Source organism: Uranotaenia lowii, chromosome 2 (assembly GCF_029784155.1).
Source record: "Uranotaenia lowii strain MFRU-FL chromosome 2, ASM2978415v1, whole genome shotgun sequence".
Classification (NCBI taxonomy): domain Eukaryota; kingdom Metazoa; phylum Arthropoda; class Insecta; order Diptera; family Culicidae; genus Uranotaenia; species Uranotaenia lowii.
In genome coordinates, this window is record NC_073692.1 from 298,138,884 (window position 1) to 298,154,794 (window position 15,911).

At 33.8% G+C, this 15,911-nt stretch overlaps 1 protein-coding gene across 1 annotated transcript in view; it reads left to right on the top strand.

The window, feature by feature from the left end:
• Positions 1–2,968: 2,968 nt before the first annotated feature.
• LOC129742796 (uncharacterized) overlaps positions 2,969–15,911 on the top strand; it is a 102,843-nt gene continuing 89,900 nt past the window's right edge. The window contains exons 1-2 of the mRNA XM_055734736.1: positions 2,969–3,147; positions 11,040–11,716. The gene's annotated coding sequence lies outside the window, so the exon portion shown is untranslated. The remainder of the gene's footprint in view (positions 3,148–11,039; positions 11,717–15,911) is intronic.

Here is a 15,911-nt window from a genome sequence, read left to right on the forward strand (position 1 = left end):
TTGGAATTGAAACAAAAAAGTTACCTTAGACGCGCTTACACTTTCTACATTTGATTCCGTTTCCTGGATTCTGAACATGGATGCGCGCACACGGGTTCGCACCCGAGTTCGAACACGAGCTCGAACTTGCACCCTACACTTAAAGTGCGGTGAGTTTAAATGGGTGCGTGTTGAACTTGCACCTCAAAAGTTGTGTGCAAGTAGGGGGAAGTGTTCCTAAATGCGCATATTGGGTAATATGCGCATACAGCCGATTGACGATATGGCTGAAGATTCATCATATCTAATCAGTGCAGTTTGAGGGTAAATCGCTTTTAACACATGGCATGAAAAAATTAAATTGTTATATTAAGTCGAAAAAATTTAAAAATTCAAACAAGATTTTTGTCAGTTTTGTTATAATATATTGAACTTTAATTATCGTGCGTACAGATTCTGTGAACAAAAACTTTAATGGTTTTTCTTTCTTATTCATCTGGAAATCGGAAATTCAACAAATTGAAGCTTTTGGTAAAGTTGTAAATGATAAGATTTTGGAATAAGAGACAGGTTCTGAATGCCCATATCAAGGCAGGTTAAATGCCTATATCAAGAAAAATAGATTAGTCTTATAAATTTTTTACTTTTAATCATTGAAACATCAAATCTACGCTCAAATCACGATATCACAGCGAAAAAAGAAGAACTTTATACTGATCCAATAAAAATACGATATGAACAAAATATTACCATGAAATATGGCCATATGGCATACCTAACTATGTTTCATGCAAAAAAACTTATGATATTAAAAATTTCACCAAAATTTCAGCCTTGACGTATGCTTAACATCCGTTTCTACCATTTTCAATTAAATAATATCAAAATATTGCAAGTGTTAATGAAGTATAGCTAAAAACATTAATATGCGCATTTAGCCCGCCAGTTTCGGAAATCGGCTATTTTGACTTCTTTTATTATAAAATCATTTTCACAAAAACTGTAGGAGATTTTAACAGAAAAATTGCTCTAACGTATATAAAACAGGTGTCCGCTCATGTACATATAGTTTTCAGACTCATATCTATTGGAATATGGGAGAAAATGAGCGCTTTCCTTAATATGCGCATATAGCCCGCCTCTCCCCTAAGTACAAAAACTTGCGTGCACTTCGCACCCAAGTTGTACCGTGAAGACTGTCTTTAACACAAATTTATAGATCAAAATTCAGAATATAAGTTTAAGTTATCTTTGTGTTGCAATTCGAAACTCCAGCTGCATCAAATTATGATGTAATTCATAAGCAACCGCTATAAAATAAGTTTATAGCGGTTGCTTGTGAATTACGTCATAATTTGATTTAAAATAATCCCAACAAAACAATAAAAATTCGAATAATTCCTGAAAATATCATTTGATTTTGAAAGGTGTAGCAAAGCACACCGGGTCAGCTGGTATATATAATAAAAAAGTTAAAAATGTCATTTTGATCGGTTACGGTCCAAATACATTGATTTGTATATCCAGTTGTCGATCATTCTAGTGTTAATTAGTACTTTACTGGCCGCCCTGGTACCAGACAGCTGTTGGTCTAGTTTAGGTTCGAATACAAAAGCTTTTCTCGTACCTACTTCTTTCTTTCCTAGAGCTGGGCCGGTTGGTTGTAACACGGATGTGTAACAGCCAAATACCAACACGCAGACCCTTGTTAGAGTCGTTCATCATATCTTGTAAGCAAAAGAAGAATTTATTAACCTATTGTGAATCGAAAATTAACACTTCAAGCTCTGATTTGAATCTAAAGAACGTGAAACTTCTCAATTTTATGTTTCAAGTGGTACAAGTTTATAAATTAGCTTTTAGGTTTCCGAGGAACCACCTTACTGTTTGCTCGGAACACTTCTTGCTTGGTCAGTCACAGTTTCTCGCTATGAGTGTAAGGCGATGCTCAACATGGAATTTCACACTTGCCGCCGAAGGGGGACGTGGAAAAAGGAGGAGGTAGATATGTTGTTTTTCCATCAGCAAGGTAGCTCACGTTCTCGATTCCCTGGTATGTAGGTGATGTTTACACTAGTATAGGTGTAATTTGGGGCAGTTAAGCTGTGCGAACTCTTCAAAATCTTTCTCAACCGGGGGGCTGCAAAAAAGCTCTCGAACCGATTTCCACTTGGTTACGAGGATTTTGCCATGGCGCCCTTTTAGGTTCCCTCCTCACACACAGTCTCGTGAGTAACCTAGAGAAGGGTTCACGCCACACACGCCAGTACACTTAATCGGCCTTACGGGAGGACGCGCGTCTGGGTTGAGAGCTTTTGGGCGCTCCCGCGAGGCAACTCGTTACTGGCGTCGATTAGTACACGTTACGAATTCGGACCGCGAGGTTTTCCTTCCAACTTTTCCGAAGCTGCCGGTCGGTCGCGCGTTGAACCCTACTTATTCTTCTGTAGTACTTGAGTGGTGTTTTCTGGGCTGAAATCGGGCATCAAAAGGAAACAAATTTCCCAGACGACTGGTGGAGGTTTCTTTTAATGTTTTTTTTTTTATTAACGAGCAAAACTTTTGCTGTTCCCGGAAAGAAAACGGGAAAATCTCTTGCCACCTCCACGAGGAACGAAAACTTGGAAGAAACGGAAGGAAGGAAGGAAGTTCCCGCTTAAGGAGGAAGAAAAGTTTTCCCCTTTTATCGGGCGACAGGACCTACTCTAAATTGACACACTTATTTTCGTCGGATGTGCCGGTGCAGGTGCCTTGGGGAAGTGTCGAGCGAGGGATCAAAAAAGGGAAGCCGCCAAATGGATGGGTGCCGTGATGTGAAGTAAATCGGTGTGTTTTAAAGTTGTTTGCATATGGGATGGGTTTCTGCTGGTGAGAAGCCAGCCGGAAGGAAGAAAAACAAAAACAAACCATTGCAATCTGCTTGGTGCTGGCTGTGAGAAAGAAGGTGCGCCAAATGCATTCCGATACATCGGATGGCCGCTAACAGAAACAACAACCCACCCCTTATCCTCTAGCTCAAAAAAAAAAAAAACCGGAAGTCCTGCTGAAACTTACATAATTGAATAAGTGCTGTGTGTCGCTTTTTCTGTCGTTTTGGGTGGTGTTGAAGATTGCCCGATGAAACGCCCCCGGGGGGAGAGCCGAGCAAACGTTTGAACAAACTGTTAAGTGAGTGTTACCTGCCTACAGTTGTTGTTGTTGTTATCCTTAAAAGTTTTGTTTTTCACTTTCTAAGAAATGAGGTCTCTGTGTTTGGGTGCAGTGTTTTCGTTTTCCTTTTTCTAACTATTTGGTTTTCCGTGTTCAATGATAACGAGGATTCAACCGGGTTGATTGGTGTTTGCACAACAGATTGAGATATTTATAAACATAATCAGGGCGAAGTTTACTCGTTGCACGTGTTTGGTTTTACGAGTCTACGATCATGGGATCAAAGGAGTTATAGATAAAAAATTAAGGTTAAGGAAGTACAAGGATTCTAATTTAGTTTGTTAGATACACTGAACGAAACAAGAATAGTTTACCTACTATTTTTTGTTGTTGCTTGTTTCAATATGAATGATTGAAAATCGTCTAAATTTTCTTATACAATTTGTTAATTGTTTTATGCAAAAATAAGAACTTGATACCAAATGAACGGGGTTTAGGGGTTTTAATCCCCTTATAGAGATTTTTTTACAAGTAAAATTTTCAGCTCACGAAATCGATTTACCGTGGTAGCGAGAAATTTCTTGAACTAAAAAGGTATCAAATTATAAGTCAGTCTTTTATCACTCCGGGTTTTAGACATATCATTTTACGACACTACACGGGATTCACAAATTGAAATAAATATACTTGAATTTCGAATTGCAATTCTACAAACCTTTGTATTGAAACTCAAATCTTGACACTCAAAATCCCTACCCCATCTTTACAATGGGGTTTTTTAAGAAGTGTATCTCAGGTGTAAAAGTAACCAACCATTTGAACTTCGAAATTAATTTATCAAATCCTAATTTGACACATCAACAAACTGGTAACATGTGACAGATGTTTACTTCTGACGATAGTCAACAGAATGAGCAAAAAAAACTTTAACCTTCCATCAATTACTTTATTACTAATTGTTTATGTCGTTCTATTAGCAGCCCATTTGTTTCGAATCCGACTGTCAAACACAAACATTTATGATTGTGGTAAAGACTACGAAGATATAGATCATGTTGTGGGGAACTGTAAAAAAAATGAACGCTTTAGAGAAGATCTTATAGATTCTCTGAATAAAATATCTAAGTCTTCAAATACACTAATTAGATATATTCTGGTGCAAAGGAATATGGAAACAATGAAGTTGATATTCAAATTTCTAAAGAGTGCTGGCTTGAAATTATGAAATAAATCAAGATCTTTCAACGAATACCTGGAAAACTGACGAAAAAGGACCGATTGTACACGAAGACGGAATACTCGGAAACTGAAGGAATACCATGGAATATCCTGGAACTACAAATGAAAAACATATAGCTCAAAGTTAATCAGTTGTATTTTTATCTATATACTAGCTGACCCGGTAAGCTTCGTCTTACCATGTTCAACTTGGCGTCCTTTTTCTATTTTTCCTAGCTTTCTTTACATTTCCCTTCTTTCCCTTTATTTACTCGAATCGTCCCGCTCAATTCTATCAAAATTAAACCAAAGAATTTAAAATCTAATTTTTGTAACTTGTTCAATAAATAACTGTTTGTTGATAATATGTATGTTTCATTTGCTGTATTCCATGGGTGGCCAACATTTTCAACAAGCGGGCCAAATTTTGGAGTTGAGATAGGCTGGCGGGCCACACCAACATATTTTTTTGCAAATATGCAGAGCAATTAAAAGAATAAGTGATTTCCAATGATGATATAATCAATCAAAAATATATACACAGGTGCATATGAAAGACAGATTAATGAGATTCAGTACAGGTTTTACTGATTCTACTTGGATTGATTTAAAAAATAACTTGAAAAATTATTGAGAGCTCGTTTCTCAGACCAAATTATTATTTTCATTACAAAATTAGAAACATTTTACGACTTAAATAGCATCTGTGTTTAAACATATCAAATTAAACATAGAAATATGTTATAGGGAGATATAGTTATGTCAAATATAATAGTTTTTAATTCAAGGGTTGGGTTGGGTCAATTTTTTGCAGAAATATTTAACAATGTGGAAATTCCAAAGTATATTGACTTTCTTTTCACGATCTTACAATTTTTCAAAATATAAAAATTTTGATATATGACTTCTGTATCCTGATGAGTTGTCTAAATTTTCCTTTAAAAAAAGGGACGAAGAAAATGATGTGATGATTTGTGTCGATTGTGAGCGGTCTGAAAAAAATGTTAACTCACTCCTAACATCCTATGTTTACTGCTGCACGAATGCTCATTTCAGATGTCGTAATTTAATCGGCAGCGCTGCACAAAAAATGAATGATCAGTTATTCTTTTGAAAATCAAGTTGTTCAGAAACTTATTTCAAAGTTATTAATTCATCCTTGACATCATTGATATTTTCAAAACTGAACTAACTTCAACAATTCAATATGCAGTTCCAAATGAAAAATGCGAACCTACTATAAAATCAGATTATCAAAAAGTGACCATGTCTATAGAAACATTCAAAGAATCTTTTTATTTTTTATTTGACACTTTCCAAACAGATTTTAAAACTTTGAAGACGTATTTGATATAAGATTTTTCCATTTAAAAAAACTATGTTTGGAATCCACATAACTTTGTTATTTTTAGCAGATATTATAACATGGCACATCAAAACGCAATGAATGCTAATAGCATTTCAAATGAAATATTTAAAGAAAAGTAGTAATGAAAATCTATGTTAAAAATAATGAATAAGCTGTAAAAATTGTTAAATATTACCGACTGAATCAATGAGAAAATTTTATAATTGTTTGAAAATCTGAAGACACCCTGCGTTAATTGTCATGTCATATTTTCATTGTCATATTTACCCGTGATATTTACCGTGAAAATTTCGTTGGTTTTAATGGCAGCTCACAAATGAAGTAAATTCTTCGCCCTAAAATGCTTGAAGTACAAAACTTTGACAAATAAATTGTTTAATTTGTAAATTAATGTGTTTTGATATTCGCTATAACTTTGTGCTTAATTTTACAGAAGTTTTTTTTTATTTTAAAAATATCATATAATTCTTTCCATGACGCCTTTAAAAAACAATCCAAATTCATGCACCCATTTTTAAGAATTATGGTATGCGGTTATTTAATAAAGGAAATTAATCGCAATACACATATGTTTTTCGAAAGTACTCTACATGTGTTAAGTATAGGAAATTTTTTTAAAAAAATATAGATACAGGTTTTTCCCAACTTTTGTTTCGATACAAATTGTCATCTCAAAATGGTACAGAAACCATAAAATGTCTCAACTCTTAAATTGAACTAAGTTGGAATATGGTAATTCTGGAAAAAGCTTCGCGGGCCACAAAAAGACAGCCGCGGGCCACATGTGGCCCGCGGGCCATGGTTTGGCCACCCATGCTGTATTCCATTCAGTAGATTTATTCCGTTTTGTTATATTGTTATTAATATCGGGACAATTTTTGGAGTATTTGCCGAATATTTTGCCTAACGCAGCGCTTTCAGCTCCCAATTAGCTTTGAATGGTGTATTTTTTTAGAGCTGAAGAATTAAAAAACATAAGAAAAGATGTTTTACTGACCATTTTCAAACAGCTTTTTATTCACCATCCTCATCCTTCGAAGCAGTTTGAATTAAAATCCATATTTTCACCAAAATCATTTCCAAAAAGATTCGCCTGATACTTAAGTTATAGACTTTACACATTTCAACTTAAAGTGTTCCCAAACAGGCATGAAATGGCGATTTTGTGTATTGCCAATTCCTTTTTTTTTATTCAAGCAAAAAATGCAAATTAATTCCTTTGACCTTAAACCAATGAATCAAAGAAACGATTGGTTTTGAAAAAAGGAAAACTTATGTTTAGATATATTCACCCATTATTTTAAAGATTTTAATTGAAGCAGTTCTGATTTCAAAATTTCCTGAACATTGTTGGTGGTGATCTGCGATTGGATTAAGGATTATGTTATATTTTTAAGATTTGATAACATTCAATTGAAAAGCAGATTTTTTTTTAAATTAAATAGATCGAAAAGAAATAATCTGTTCAGGCTTCGATGGTTTCATGAGTTCATTTTGTTTTCTGGAAATTATCATATAAACAAAACCTTAATAAAAATCATGTGTCTTTTTAACTGTAAATCTTAATTTTCAAAAATGAAACACCAGTCAAATCCTAATTACCACAGTTCAACTTTCGTATTCTCTGAAAAAAGTAATATTTTCAAAAAAAATATTAGTTATGTTGACAAAAAGAAATATCGAATTATACATTTGTCCCATTTATTGGGGCAAGTGAAAACACATAGGTTTTTTTCAGATGCGTCAGTGAAATGACTTTAAAATGAATTTGATACTTGTTCTTGTTTGTCTGTTTTATCAACTTTCAATGATATGTCCTAAGTTTTTCTCCGGAATAAATTAATGCTTGGTACTTCAATTTAACTGATTGCTGTTCAACCAAAAGACCTTGATTTACAAAGACCTTTATAATAATTTTGAATATCCGCATTAGATTCAACACTCGGGATATCCTTTCTGGCCATTTTGGAGATAAAATTCTTAAATTGTAGATGTTTCATAGCTAAATGGCGCGTTTTCACTTACTCCTCCTAAGAAATTACAGGAACTAATATTATTTTCAACACTTTCAGGTCATATTAAAAGTTCGTCATAAAAATCTGCTGCCCCTGGAATATCAATCACAAAAAAACTTTTCAACAAAAAAGTGAATCAAAAGTCTCTTCTATACAGCCAAACTATGTAAAACAAAAACACACTTTTCATGTTGAGTTTGTACTTGAATTGTGTGTAAACAAACAGTGAACGTGTATGCAATTTTTTTGGTGAATGATTTTAAAAAAGAGTTAAGTTTATTTAATCAAATTTTTTTTGGGCCCAACAATTTTTAGATGAAGAAATAATGTATACATTTTTTGTAAAAGTTGATAGTTTGCACTTGCTCTAGTTTACTTTCTTAATTGAAAATTCTTCCAAAAAATGCATATCCTCACTTTTTGTTATTAAAAAGTAGATTAAATTATTGATAACTTCAATTTACGTTTGCAAAAATTCAAATAGTTCATTCGGCCTTTTAAAACTTCAATCCTATCTAATCTATTTCAAAGAATAGACTCTTGTTGAGAGGACGAATGACCAAGTTGGTTAAAATCCTCTATAAATAAACAAAATAGAATAGAATAGACTCTTGTTCAGTTAATGTGTCTAGCGTTCTAGGCTTATTGGATTATACTAAATTGAATGTTAAGCTTCCCAATTTTTTATTTTCAAACGTCCGCAAAGTGTCATAACATTATTTCATATTTATCTTTACCAAATTCATATTTTTTGGACAACAATTTACTACTTAAATTAACACGAATTAAAAATGGTTTTAATATTTGAAATCGTTTAGGTATATGATTTTAATTCGATCGATGAAATATCAACCCGTGTCACATCTAGGTTGCATATCGCTCCCACGTGCATGAGAAATATTGGTACTTGGTTGAGAAACACGCGCCTAATTTTTAAATTTTTCCAGAGCTCATTGAACAGTATGCTTTAATTACTATTATCTTGCAACGACGTTTGTTAGCGACGCCTCGCCCATGGAGACGAAAAACAAACCCCTCGAAGAAAAGAAAATCTATAAAAATGGATGCTTGACTTTTCAATTTCAGATTTTGGCAAAACAAATACTATATGTAATATTCGAACAGCAAAATGTCAACCTGAGTCACATCTAGGCGTCATTCATAACCATGTGCTGTAGAAATGAGGCGGGGGGTCAAGAAAAAAAAAATCACATCAAGGCTTCATATCGCCACCACTTGCATTGAAAATATGCTTGGTTGAGAAATACGCGCCAAAATATTCTCACTGATCAGTATGCTATGCCATGGTTACTTCTTCTAACGACGTCTGCTCGCGACGCCTCGACCTTGGAGACGAAAAATAAACCGCCCAAAAAGAAAAAAAAAATCTCGAAAAAATGGAAGCCATGACTTTTATTTCATTCAAAAAACTACATATTTAATTAAAACGGACAATTGATGCGACTTTTGGTCATTTTTATTCGATATAAACCGATTCGCATGGCTACAGAATATTCTAAAAATTATTTCATTCGAATCGTTTGGGCCGTTTCGGAGGAGTAGTACTACAAACACCGTTACAAGAGAATTTTATATAGATAACTTATCTATATTAACCTATATACACTGACCACACTGCTCAAAGCAAGTTTTAAAATAAAGAGCAAATAATTTTTGGGACTCTCTGGAGCCACTTTTCCAGTTCAGGCCTCTGTCTTAATAAATTTGGTGGTTTTCAGAATGTATATTACACTTTGATCTTAGCCTTTAGGCCGAGAAGTGATGTATATAGATAGAAAACAATCGCTGGGACATTTTCAAACGTCATTCTCTGGAGCCACTTTTATTGTGGATACATGTGACTCAATAAATTTTGCTTTTTTCTACTATGTTTATATACAAGCACGTTTTGAGGTTGGGAAATTTTCAGATGCCACTCTCTGGAGCCACTTTTTCAGCTGATGCTTGCGGCTCAATAAATTTCGTGATTTTCGACATTGCTTATAGATTTATGTATTGATAGGACCTTTTTAATTGGTACTCTTGGGAGCCACTTTTTCAGTAAATACCTGTGCCTCAATACATTTGGTGTTTTTTCACGATGTATACTGCCGTTCTAAGCTAGAATGTCCCATGTGACTTTTGGGTCATTTTCATTTTTTTGGCTGGAAATGGTCTCTTTTAGTGTTAACTTTCGAATAAAAACACAAACAAGTATACTTTGTTCTGAACTTATACGAAATTTTCATCAAGGTGGTTATCTCTATGTTGATAGTTCTACGCAAGAATGTCACACTAGAGAAATTCTATGAAAAATGCAAATTTTATCAAAAAATGGTCTTAAGATGAGTTCAAACTGTTGAATTTAATGTTATTCACTGAAAAGAACACTAAAATAGAGGGCAGAGGAGGAGCGAGAAGCCTTGAGTGTTTTATTCAGAGAAATTTTCACTAAACACTTTTCGGTAGGCACTACTTACAAGATCCATACTCAACTATACATTTTTATAAACAAGGAGGAACGTATTTCTCAAATTACGGTTTAGCTTGAGTTTTTGGGAAAAAAAATAAACTACGCAAGCTTTTAAAATGATAGAAAAAATGTAACCGGGTGACAGTTTTTCGTAGAACTAGCATCGGCATGCGTTCTGATTCTACGCAAAAGTGTCACACGGAGCATTTTTGGCTCCAATTTGCTGTGTTTTTTGTAGGAAATGTAATTTTTTTGGCAGAAATCATTGTAAAATGATTAACTTGAACTGTTCACTACGAAAAAACTGTCGGTGAATTTTTAGTTTGAGACAAAAATTGGAAATATAGTTGATATTTCAATCGCGTTTTTCTCGTTTGCACGTTTTTCCACATGGGACAATCGTGCTTAGAACGGCAGTATATAGATAAGAAAAGTATCAAAAAATGCAAATAATGGCTCTCTGGAGCCACTTTTTAGTTGATGTATGTGCTAAATAAGCAAAAAAATTAGAGTAAATAATTTTTTGTGATGTTTTCGGACGTCACTGTCTGGAGCCGCTTTGTGGAGTTGTTGAATGTGCATTGTTTACTATAAATTTGCATCATCTGAAGAAATATGAGGCTGGATTTCAATTTACCATTCAAAGGTACCAGTTTCGATAATGTTCAGTTAATCTCTTCCGAACCATCAATCGTTTGACCCAGAATCAATCAACGAAGAGAGCGGAAGCTAGTGAAAGTTCTATACACAAACATTCGAGCCGAAGCTTCACCCAATTTCGCCTTCTATAGGTTTATTTACATTCTTTTCCGTTCTCTGTTTTGGTTCCCGACAGGTGGAAACCCAACAACGGCGGTGATGCAGCTGAAGTGGAGCTGAAGAAGAAGCCGAACCATCCGGCTGCGATCGGCGAGCGAGTGGAAAAGGCTCGAAAGGCGGTGACGGCGGCCCATAAATTGTGCTATTGACAGTCCGCAGTGCCGGCCGGAAAAATCTCAACGGAAGACGCGCCGTTTGGAAGTCCCGTGGGGGAGTAAATTTTGTGAAGTGTAATTTGATGAACCTCGCTGTTCGTAGAGAATACTACTGCTAACTACCTTCCTTACTACTGAGAAATGGTGCCAGCGGATATTGGGTGTGTAACGGGATCTAATTATCCCTAATGGAATGGGTTTTACGTTATTGTAAAATAATCGGAAGTTATGTGCCCGCGGTCGGTGGGAAGTTACGATTTGGATAAACCATCAATTTGAGACGGGATTCCCAAAGTTACGATGGAAGATAATTTGATGAGCTGATGTGTGTGTGTGGATGATAAAGCGCCCAAGGATAAGTAATCGTTGATGGGAAAAGTCATTAAAAATAGATTAAAGTGAACTCTGAGCCGAGACAGTGAAGGAGTGCTGTTTCAAGTGTGTGTTACCTTGTGAACTGAAATATTTGCTTTCGAGTTTTGAAAACGCTGACACCTTTTAGATAAGAAGATGCTTTTCTGTGTTCCAACTGCTTATGGTAAGTAAAATATATTTCATCACTTTTTTCCAGCTTTCATTAGTGTTTTTAATGAACCATGATTATAGTCGAGTTAGTCTATGGAGCCACCTTTTATATTTTTTACTGATTTACCCAATTTCTTTTATACATTTCAATGTTTAAAGATGATTTATGTTTAAAAAAGTATTTTGTCTGATCAAAATAAATTATAAGATATTTTTTTTTCACAGAATATAATGTTTGTTTTTCACCTGATTCTACTAGCTTGTCTTGATTTAACCAAATATATTGACCGAGCGAGGCACACAAGAAGGTTTGACGAAATAAAATAATAATCGTTTGTGGGACGAACCACGCTAGGCCTACTATTGTGTGGTGGTAGTTACAATTCTATCTGTACTTACCACTGCAAGGTAATAGGCCCGTGAGGAACAAAACGATGAAATGTGATGAAAAGTTTTTCAAATTAAACTTACCTTTCCGCTCATTCCCTTATTCCAAACTTCTATCCGTCTATAATCTTTCAATTCTTAAATATTCTTTCTCAAAGAATATAAAATTTCACCTATATAAAATAATTTCATAAAATAAATTTACGGGGATTAACTCTCATTTTAAAAATAAAATAAAAATCTTTTAGTTTTGCTTTTATTTATGGTTTTGTTATGGTTCATCTAAAAAAAATTAACTTTCAGCGAGATGAAATAGAAGTAAAAATTAAATGAAAATTTGAATCAATAGTTGAATAGATAAAGCAAGATAACTCATGAAGAAGAAAATAAATATGTTGGAAATGTAAGTCATAGGGCAATGTTTTTGAGAAAGCGCAATAAAAAACCAGATTTATATATAATTGTGAATGAGGAGCATTTATTTTTTTTGTATTTTCAGAAGAGTTGCCAAAAAAGGAAGAGATGTATAACTTGTAATCTATTTCTGGTAATGAAAGAAAACTTACAAGAACGTATAGACTAAGCATTTCAAGATAAAATGTAGTTTTTATGGAGGGAAATAAAATTTGCGAAATTGGATTTATAAACAATCACTTTTGTTAAATAGTATGGGAGAGTGGGGAATCATGGGCCACTTTTTCCGTTGTTCCATAACTTCTTTATTATAAAAGATAAGATGAAAATAAAAAATGGTATGGTTTTCTACATTTTCAAGGTATCATATGGTATTTTTTTAAATTTTTAATACGTTATTTTCCGAAAATTCTGACTGTTTGAAAAAAAAGCAATATTTTTTGGATTTTGAAAAATGGTGGGGAATCGTGGGCCACCAAATCCAAATTGACCAAATAACATGTAAAGTTTATGAGTTGATCCAAAACTGCGATTTCCTAGTTCATTTCGTTATTTTAAAGCAATTTCAGATGATGAAATAAAAAAGAGAACTGTGTATGATCGCATAGATTCCAAAAACTGGCTCACGAACGTTTTGGCAAAATTTCTTATACAGGATGGATAAAATATTTTTCATAACTCTTCATTTGGCATAAGAAAACTTTACAGATAGTTAAAACGTATTTTAAGTTCTGAATGTGTATAAAAAAATAAAAATATGGGTGATTAAAGATGTGCGGCTCACGATTCCCCACAAGCTATGATTTGCAAATTGGTTGCGTTTGTGTGACTTATTGATGTTTCATCAAAAATTTCTTTTCCATGTGAAAAATCATGTCAAAATTAAGATCATAAGCGTATGAGCATATTTTTGTTATGCACTTTTGGTTCCCCATCGATGAAATTAGCGGGTGTTTTTATAATTATGTAAGTACATTATTCTAACTTTTTTTTAGCTTGGTAAATAATAGAAGCATATGATGCGTATTTCAGTCAACAACATATAGGAATATATGCTCACGCAAAGCGACGACGATGACAGTTGGTTTGAGATTTTTATCTCCACACCCATCTGAGATATTAAAAGTTGCCCACGTTTCCCCATGGCCCACGATACCCCACTCTCCCCTACGTATTTAATAGTGCGATTAACCAATCTTCAACCTGCAACCTATCTGTTGCGAATTTTATTTTAAACTGTCATTATACTAATTTTTCCTGAATTGATTGATGCTAAATTCGTATTCAACAACAGTTTTGATTTAGTTTATCAATAAAATAAAATGGAAAAGATCGTTTGTCCATTGCATCGAGATGTTTTTTTCATTTTGAATTCAAACTATTCTAGCTAAAAAGTTCAAAACGGCAGATTGAATTCATTTATATTAATTTATCTCAAATCTTTCAGACTCGTTTACAAACATTTTGTTACATTGTTTGACATATGGATGTCAAAATGTGATTCTGAGTTTTCCTAATGTCAATCCGTAATCGATTAATTGTTGTTCAAAATCTTTCTTCGTAAATATCGTTTCGTTTTTCTTTCGTCTAATAATTGAGCACCTAGTTTCTGAATTACAATGCTTTTAAGGAATTGTACTAAACAATATTTAAAGGTTAAAAAGGAGCATTACTTGCAGATGTTTATGGGTTTTCTATACTATCAATTTTAATTTATTTAACGGTTTTTTAGAAGATTTTTTCATGCCTTTTAAATAATTTAGATTTTTTTTGTTTAAAAAAAATTCCCTTTGAACATATTAATATAAGCAAAATATTTATAACTTCTTCGGCAAAAAAAGCTTTTTTTTAAATTATCGAGCTTTTTCATGTTATTTCCCAGATTTAGCTAAACCTTTCCAAAATCTAGAAGGATGAGAATAAATTCAACTAAAATTAATGTAGCTGAAAATTTGAATCTTCAAAAATTTAGCTCCTGTTAAGTGATAATTGGTTGCATATGTCATTCCAAATTTGGAATTTTGAAAATTTATGACGTCAAACCATACATGTCTGCAGAATTTTATGCATCTGGAAAATTCAAAAGTCTTATTTTATGTCACATGAGATCCTTCAGTATTGTGCGTCCGATTGAAGGAAGAATTAATTTCAATACATTGTAGATCATTCATCAATGCTTGCTAAACCTTAGATAAGGTATAAAAAATACTGTGGTTTAGCCAGTATAAATCTATAACGATGTGATTTTGTGGCCTTCATTGAAAATTCGTGACAAATAATAAAGCAACAGTACATTTTAACTGGCAAGATCAGTTCAAGGATACTTTTAAAGTTTCGAAACAAAAGTTGATAAAAATAAATCAACGGTAATCAACCATAAAAAATATCCATTACTTAAAACTTTGTGTGCTTTTGGTAAACCTTGGCTGCAGGCAACACTCTTGAAATTTTAAATGTATTCAAAGACTCAAAGGTTTACTTTTTTTTAAGATACATACAGTTAAAAAATGGCTTCGGGGTGTAAAGGTCAATTTAGTTATTGATTACATACCTTTAGTCTGTGAAGGAGTAGGCGGTGCCTCGATGGCAGCGCACGCGTTTTTTCTTCGTTCGTGAAAAATTTTTCAATTTTCAATTTTAAAAGTGAAATTTTTGGAAAGTTTTGTTAAAGTAAACAGATAACGGATAGCCCGCGGATTTGTACATTAGAATTGAAGGCCGTTAGCTGTGATTTTTATTTCCAAGCCCATTCATGAGAGCGTAGAACACGAATGAAAGCTCTGTCGTATTTCCGGAGGTTTCTTTTGCCAAAAGAATTATGTGTATTGGCATGTGCTGTGTGTTGTAAAACTTTTGAATCCCTGGTTCGAAGATGTTTTCAAAAGTTGAAGTTACAATTCGTATCAAGTAGGAGTGATCGTGAGCTCCCAGGAGAGTGGTCGATTTTTTCTCAACACCCTTGTTCTGTTGAACCGTTGAACAAGCGCGTCCGAAATCGGTTGTCAAAGTGCTATGAAATTGGATATTGGTGAATTGGAAAAAGTGAAATTCACGTATTTCGGTTGGTGAAGGTGCGCGATATTTCAAATTAGGAAAAAAACAGCAGTTCGAACTACAGTGGCAATGTTGCAGAAGTGAGAAGGGAAGGGAAATAGTTGAGAGTTAATAACAGTGGCTGTAAAATCTGGGAGCTAGGATTGGTAGGCGGCGACTCGTTTCGAACGCACGCGTTTTTTTCTGCGCTGATTAAAGATTTCGGAAAAATAATGTTTTTTCAAGTGAAACTTATAATAAATCTTAAAAAAACATCGTTTAGAGAAAAGTTAAAGTTGTGCTTTTCAACAATCCCGTGGAAAGTTGTTTTTTTCTAGTGTTCGGATGTATTGTGTGGTATTGTCAATCTCCTC